This window comes from Delphinapterus leucas, chromosome 17 (genome assembly GCF_059928025.1).
Source record: "Delphinapterus leucas isolate spDelLeu-1000000601 "Yukka" chromosome 17, BTC_Dleu_Yukka2, whole genome shotgun sequence".
In the NCBI taxonomy this organism is placed as follows: domain Eukaryota; kingdom Metazoa; phylum Chordata; class Mammalia; order Artiodactyla; family Monodontidae; genus Delphinapterus; species Delphinapterus leucas.
The window spans coordinates 76,833,154-76,840,254 of record NC_143145.1 but is presented as its reverse complement, the minus strand read 5'-3'; positions in this window follow the sequence as shown (position 1 = coordinate 76,840,254).

Genomic DNA, 7,101 nt, shown 5'->3' with positions numbered 1-7,101 from the left:
AGACGAATTGGACAAAGTCTGTTTTCATAAGTTTACAATTCAGTAAGGAAAAAAGAGAACAGGACTTGTGGAGAGAACGTATTTCAAGAAGAGTGAATGCAATATGTAGTCTGGTTTGGCAAGAAAATAATGCTGCTGTAGAAGGGCATGATGAGTGATAAGCTCCATGGGTGCGGTTAAAGATGTTGTGAAAGGCCTCACATTCTCAGCTGGTTTTGAACACAATTGAACAGAACCTTTGTAAGTGTGAATTTGTGGTACTGGAGAAATTGACTCTCCACATAGGAAAAAATTAAAGTATTACCTGGCAAAAATACAAAAATAAACTCCAGGTGAGTAAAGATGTAAATGTAAAAGGCAAAATATTATACTTTGATAAGAAAATATAGGAGTGTATGTTCATGACTTTGGTGGTCAGCAGGACTTCATACAACATTATATTTTTAAAAAAGACATCTTAGTGGAAAAAAATCGTAGATTTAATGATGTTATAATTTGAAAACTTCTGTGTAACTAAGTAAATTAAAGATAAGAAACAAACTTGGAAGGTATATTTACAAAATACAGAATTTCAAAAGTGTTCATTTCTAGCACATACTGAAGAACTAAAATCAACAAGGAAGAAAAACAACCTAATAGAAAAATTGGAAAAGAACATGAAAAGACAAATCAGACCTTCACTAGTCATCAGGGAAATGCAGATTAAAGACAAGATAATGTCACATCCATCAGTATGACAAAAATGTGAACCTAAGTCAAGGGTGTAGAGAAATAAGAATTCTCTTAACACTGCTGGTAGAATTGTAAAGTATTACAACTGTTTTTTAGAGCAATTAGGCAATATCTGGTAAAGGTGAAGATGCACATATTCTGTAACACAAGCACTTTTTAGACTTAGGTATGTACCCTAGAAAAAGGCTTGCATGTGTGAATAAATATATACAAGTATGTTCTTTGTAGCATTTTTTTGTAATAGTGAATTATTACATGCAACTTACATCATTATCAATAAAAGAATGAATAAATTGTATAATAGATAATTATGATGCATGAAAATTAATAAGTTGGAGCTGCTTATGAACAGAGTTAAATTTCTTTTAATAAGAGATAACAGGGACTTCCCTGGTGGTGCAGTGGTTACGAATCCGTCTGCCAATGCAGGGGACACAGGTTCGACCCCTGGTCCTGGAAGATCCCACATGTCACGGAGCAGCTAAGCCCGTGTGCCACAACTACTGAGCCTGTGCTCTAGAGCCCGCGAGCCACAACCACCGAAGCCCACGCGCCTAGAGCCCATGCTCTGCAACAAAGAGTAGCCCCTGCTCTCCGCAATTAGGGGAAGCCTGTGCACAGCAACGAAGACCCAATGCAGCCAAAAATTAATCAATCAATTAATTAATTTTAAAGAAATGAAACAACAGATAAGTTATGCTGAGGTCCAGGGGATGTCAACTGCCTGAACCAGAATCTGTCCACACATCTTAATAAAAAAACCCATGAGGTGTACAAAGAGTACAAATAGTTACACATGATTCATGCGATACTAGGAGTTGGAGGGTATCACAAACATCAAATTACCAGAAAATTGGTAAGTAGCAAACTCCAGCAGGAGCAAGCTTCCTCCACTGCTGCAAGACTCTAGATGCTGAGAGTAGAAGATGCAGGGCTTCAGAGAATCTTGGAAAAAGAGGAAAGAGTAGTGGATGATATAGACATAACATAGGCAAAATCAAACCCTGAGAAAAATGTCAAACATTAAGTGCCAAAAGACTGAACACAGCCTGGGTCTTGGAAGGTTATAGTACTGGCTCTCAGGAAGGAGCCAGAGGTGTCAGCTTCAGACAAACATTGCTTCTGAGGGGGACGCAACTGCATTGACAAGGGGGTAGTGTCCTTTAAAGGCACGACGATGAAGGGAAAGAAGGAGGTAAGGGGAGAAATGAAGAGAAGTCATGCCAGCAGCCCCACCTCGCCTCCACATACACACAGCTGCCACCACTAAAAGCGTCTGTTAGAGGAACTGCACTTCATTGTACTGGCACAATAAAACACTTTCAACTAGGAAGGGTCTACAGAAGGCCTATTTTTTTTTTTGGCCACACCATGCGGTTTGTGGGATCTTAGTTTCCCGACCAGGGATCGAACCTGGGCCCACAGCAGTGAAAGCACAGAGTCATAACCACTGGACTGCCAGGGAATTCCCCAAAAGGCCTATTTTTAAAAGAATCAAACCAACACAAAACTACTCAGAAGAAAACAGAGAAGGTGAATGGTAACATTCCACCTAATGAAAATTCTCCCCCAGGGAAACAGACAGACAAGCACACAAAACCATAAGGCCAAGCTCCAAATTAAAATTAAATATTCTTAAGCAAGTGTTAGATAATATTGTGTACATATCAAATCTAGACCAGAAGTTTACAGCCCAAGAACAGAAATGGACAAAAATGGGATATAAGTGGTAAATATCTATACATATACACATAGATATCTATACATATACACATAGATAAGATAGAAATATAGAGCTATATCTTAACCCAAACAGATACTACTTAGCCCAAAAGAAAAATCAGTGGAACTGTTTGTAGTTGTGTAGAACTGGGAAAAATATTGCAAAATATAAAGTACATGCTCATAGCTCAGCACATGTGACATGTGCCAAGTTCTGGAATGGTACCAGAGACTAGAAAGGCTGAGTAGCAAAGGGAGTGAAACATTGAGTTGTCTTGCAGAGCACTGGAGATAAAGTCCCATCGGAGGGGGAGGGAGCCTGAAACAAACACTCAACAGGTCTCCACTTCCAGACATTTGCCATATTTTGACTCTGCAAAGGGTAGGAACTAAGTTTAGATTTGCAAAAGGCAGAATTTTCAAGGCTAAGAAAAAAGAAAATATCCGGGGTACCAATCAAAAACCCAAGTGGACCAATCCTGAAGAATGGGAATAAACCAGAGATGGACTGAATCCTCCTAAGTCTGCTGCCCAGCTCAAGACCTGATTGGATTTACTTGCCTTTCATGCTATCTGACAAAAGAAAGGAAGAGTCATCACTTGATGGGAGGTATTACCTGGAGCCTCTATTAGTTAAACACAATGACCAACATAAAATGTTACTAAAAATACGAAGAAGCAGAAATGTGTAATAATCTAAAAAGAAGGGTGAAATAGGAGACCCATAGATGGGAGTTAGAAGAAAAGACTTCTATTTTAATTTTGTATTGAAATATAGTTGATATACAATATTATGTTAGTTTTAGCTGTGCTACATAGTTATTTGATATTTGCATACATTATAAAATGTTCACCACAGTAAGTCTAATAACCATCTGTCTCCCTACAAATTTATTGCAATATTATTACTTAGGCTGTATATGACATCTGCATGGCTTATTTCTTTTCTTTTTTTTTTCTCCCTCCCTCCCTCCTTATTTCTTATTTAAGTGGAGGTTTGTACCTCTTAACCCTCTTCACCTATTTTGCCCTTCCACCACCCTCCCCTCTGAACAACCATTGGCTTGTTTTCTGTATCTGTGAGTCTGTTTTCATTTTGTTTGTTTTGTATTTTAGATTCCACGTATAAGTGAGATCATACAGTATTTGGCTTTCTCTGTCTGACTTATTTCACTTAGCATAATACTCTCTAGATCCATCCATGTTGTCACAAATTGCAATATCGCTTTTTTATGGCTGAGTAATATTCCATTGTATATGTATACCACATCTTCTTTATCCATTCATCTGTCAGAGGACACTTAGGTTGCTTGCATGTGTTGCGTATTGTAAATAATGCTACAAGTGAACATTGGGGTGCACATATCTTTTTGAAGAGTATTTTTGTTTTATTTGGAGAAATGCCTAGAAGTAAAATTGTTGGATCACATGGTAATTCTAGTTTAAATTTTTGAGGACTCTCCATACATTTTTCCATAGTAGCGGTGCCAATTTACATTCTACCAACAGTGCACGAGAGTTCCCTTTTCTCCACATCCTTGCCAACACTTATTTGTCATTGCTTTGATGATAGCCATTCTGACAGGTGTGAGGTGATATCCCATTGTGGTTTTGATTTGCATTTCCCTGATAATTAGTGATGTTGAGAATCTTTTCATGCGTCTGTTGGCCATTAGAATATCTTCTTCATTGGTGCTGTACTGTGTGTATATGTGTGTTGGGTGTGCAGGAGTAAAGTTAGTCTGACACAGTGATTGAGTGAGGTCAGAGTCGGCCAAGGGAGGCCCAGACACATCAGTTCTGTGTAACATTCCCGTGGCCATGGGCTGAGTCCAGCTGAGGTAAAACAGTTGCTCACAACCTTCCCCAGAACTTCTCTGTTGACTCCAGACGGGGCACCTGCCTACCTGTCAGGGAATATTGGGAGGCTTCTATCAACAACAAAAACTGGACAAGTAAAGAGGTTGATTATTCTGGCTGTTGCAATATAGACAGCTCCCTGGATCTGACTATCAGGGTGTTTCACTCAGGAGGTTTTGCCTTAGACCTTCATGGAAGGGGGTGAACAGTGGCTTCTGGGGGTGGTTCTGCAAGCAGAAGTCTCAGTCAGGTATCCGAACAGGAAATGCTTTTCTCCGCAGTCAACAAGTTTCAGGAGGACAAAGAGTTGTACCCTTGTCTAACCAGTCATGACAAGTGGTTCTAATCATAGCTAATTACTAATGAGCTGTAGAGCAGGAAACTGGAGACCTTGTGAGCAGGTTTGGGCAGAAGAGAAAGGTCTGTGTTTGCTGATCTTGTCAAACGAACATAATTTGTCTCCGAACAATGTAGGGATTAGAGTAATTTCTGAGGAATTTTGGCCAGAATACAAAATACACACACTTCATCTCCCTTGCCCCTTCCCCCAGCCCCTTCCCCTTGCTGCTGATTCTGAGAGGTCTTGTGTAGAAAGGGTGATATTTTTGGAAAAGGTTGGTGTGCCTAGAAATAGAGACAGATGTAGAGAACAAATGGACACCAAGGGGGGAAGGGAAGAGTGGGATGAACTGGGATATTGGGATTGACATATATACACTGATATGTATAAAATAGATAACTAATGAGAACCTACTGTATAACACAGGGAACTCCACTGTACAGTAGAAACTAACACAACACTGTAAAACAATTATACTCCAATTAAAAAAAAAAAGGTTGGTGTGCCTAGCATATACGTGGGGTTAGGAGTCCTGCGATATAAGGATGGAAAAACAGATTGGGCCTCATCGTGAAGGGCCTCAGGTGCCAATTAGTAATTTACCCGCGTGCAGTGTTTCTCTGGCGAAAGTTCAGAGAATGAAATCTTGCAGAAAAATAACTACAGCAGTGGAGGGGTATATAAAGGCAGGACCAGTGAGAAGCTGGTAGTCCAACAAGAGAGGCTATGACAGCAGGTAGGATGAGAGATGATTAGCCTTAGAGGTGGGTCATGGTCAGATATTTTCAGGTAGGACTGATAGAACCTGGTGGCCATTGAGCCCTGTGGCCTGTGGAATTGGGTCTATTAGGAGCATGGTGGTGTTGCAGAGAGCGTGGACTTTACAGCTAGGCCGGCCGAGTTCAGTATGATTCTGGCATTTACTAGCCCTGTGATTCTGAGCAAGGAATGGACACTTTCAGAGTTGAGTTCTCTTCTGTAAACACAGGCATAATGCCACTTACTTCTTTTTTTCCACAAAGATTGAATGACACATGTATGTGAATCTAAAATAGGGCCTGGCACAAAATAAGCAGTTCATACATTTGAGTGCCCTGAATCTAATATAGGGTCTGGCACAAAATAAGCAGTTCATACATTTGAGTGCCCTTCAGCTGACATTCAAGGCTTCCCATATTTTGTTTCCCAAGCATCCTTCTAGGCAGAAGGCCCACGCTCCTGTAGCATTGCCCTCCCTCCAAAAATATAGGCCTACGTACGACTTCTCAGACGTGACCTACTCCTTCTGGTCTCTGAGTCTCTGCTCGTGCTATTTCTTTGCCTGGACTAGCCTCCATCTCCTCACTTCTGATTGCTCTCTGGGGGAGTCCATTCTTCTTAAAGGCTGTGCTTCAAATAGTACCTCCGCTAAAAACATATCCTCTAGATCCCTGGGTGGAAATGATCTTTCCTTCTGTGAAACTCCTAAAGCACTTTATTGCAACCACTCTAAAGATTCTTACACTATACAGGTATGCGCTGCTTCTCGAAAGGCTGCTTTACACCACTTCACTTTTGCAAAAACCTACATTAGTACCTGTTTTCACTAACCGAAAGAAATCCCACAAGGATTTTTGCTTTTACAAAAAAAGGCTAAAAGCCAAAAATAGCACTCAGTGTTTGTTCTGCCATGAGCCATTATAGAGGCAGCGCCACCCAGAGCGGTGAGAGTGACGCTGCCAAGCTCCTTCCTGGAACCACACTTAGCATCTCAGCATCCAGCATCCATAGCTTTGAACTGTGTCTATGAGCACCTGTGCTTTCTATTTATTTTGTGCATCCGTTAGTGTTACCCCATTTTGGCTTAAGCAAGGTTTGGTAGGAAAGCTTTACTCTCAGATACCAGGAGAAACCTGTACTGCACTTTACCTGGCTATTTTGGTTTTTTTCCCTTAAATATCCATTTATTTTTTAATTAATTAATTTTTGGCCGCGTTGGGTTTTCCTTGCTGCACACGGGCTTTCTCTAGTTGCAGCGAGCAGGGGCTACTCTTCGTTGTGGTGCGCGGGCTTCTCATTGCGGTGGCTTCTCTTGTTGCGGAGCACAGGCTCTAGGCATGCGGGCTTCAGTAGTTGTGGCATACGGGCTCAGTAGTTGTGACTCGCGGGCTCTAGAGCGCAGCCTCAGTAATTGTGGCGCACGGGCTTAGCTGCTCCGCGGCATGTGGGATCTTCCCAGACCAGGGCTCGAACCCATGTCCCCTGCATTGGCAGGCGGATTCTTAACCGCTGTGCCACCTGGGAAGTCCTACCTGGCTATTTTGGATAAGTATTTTCTCTCTTCTAGTTAGCATCCAATTAGTTTTTCTATTCACTATAGTACTTAATTCAATGTACAGTGTTATCAAAAGTAGATATTTAACAGACTGATATGATTGACTTGGATAGAGAAGAGGCGAGCAGTCAAT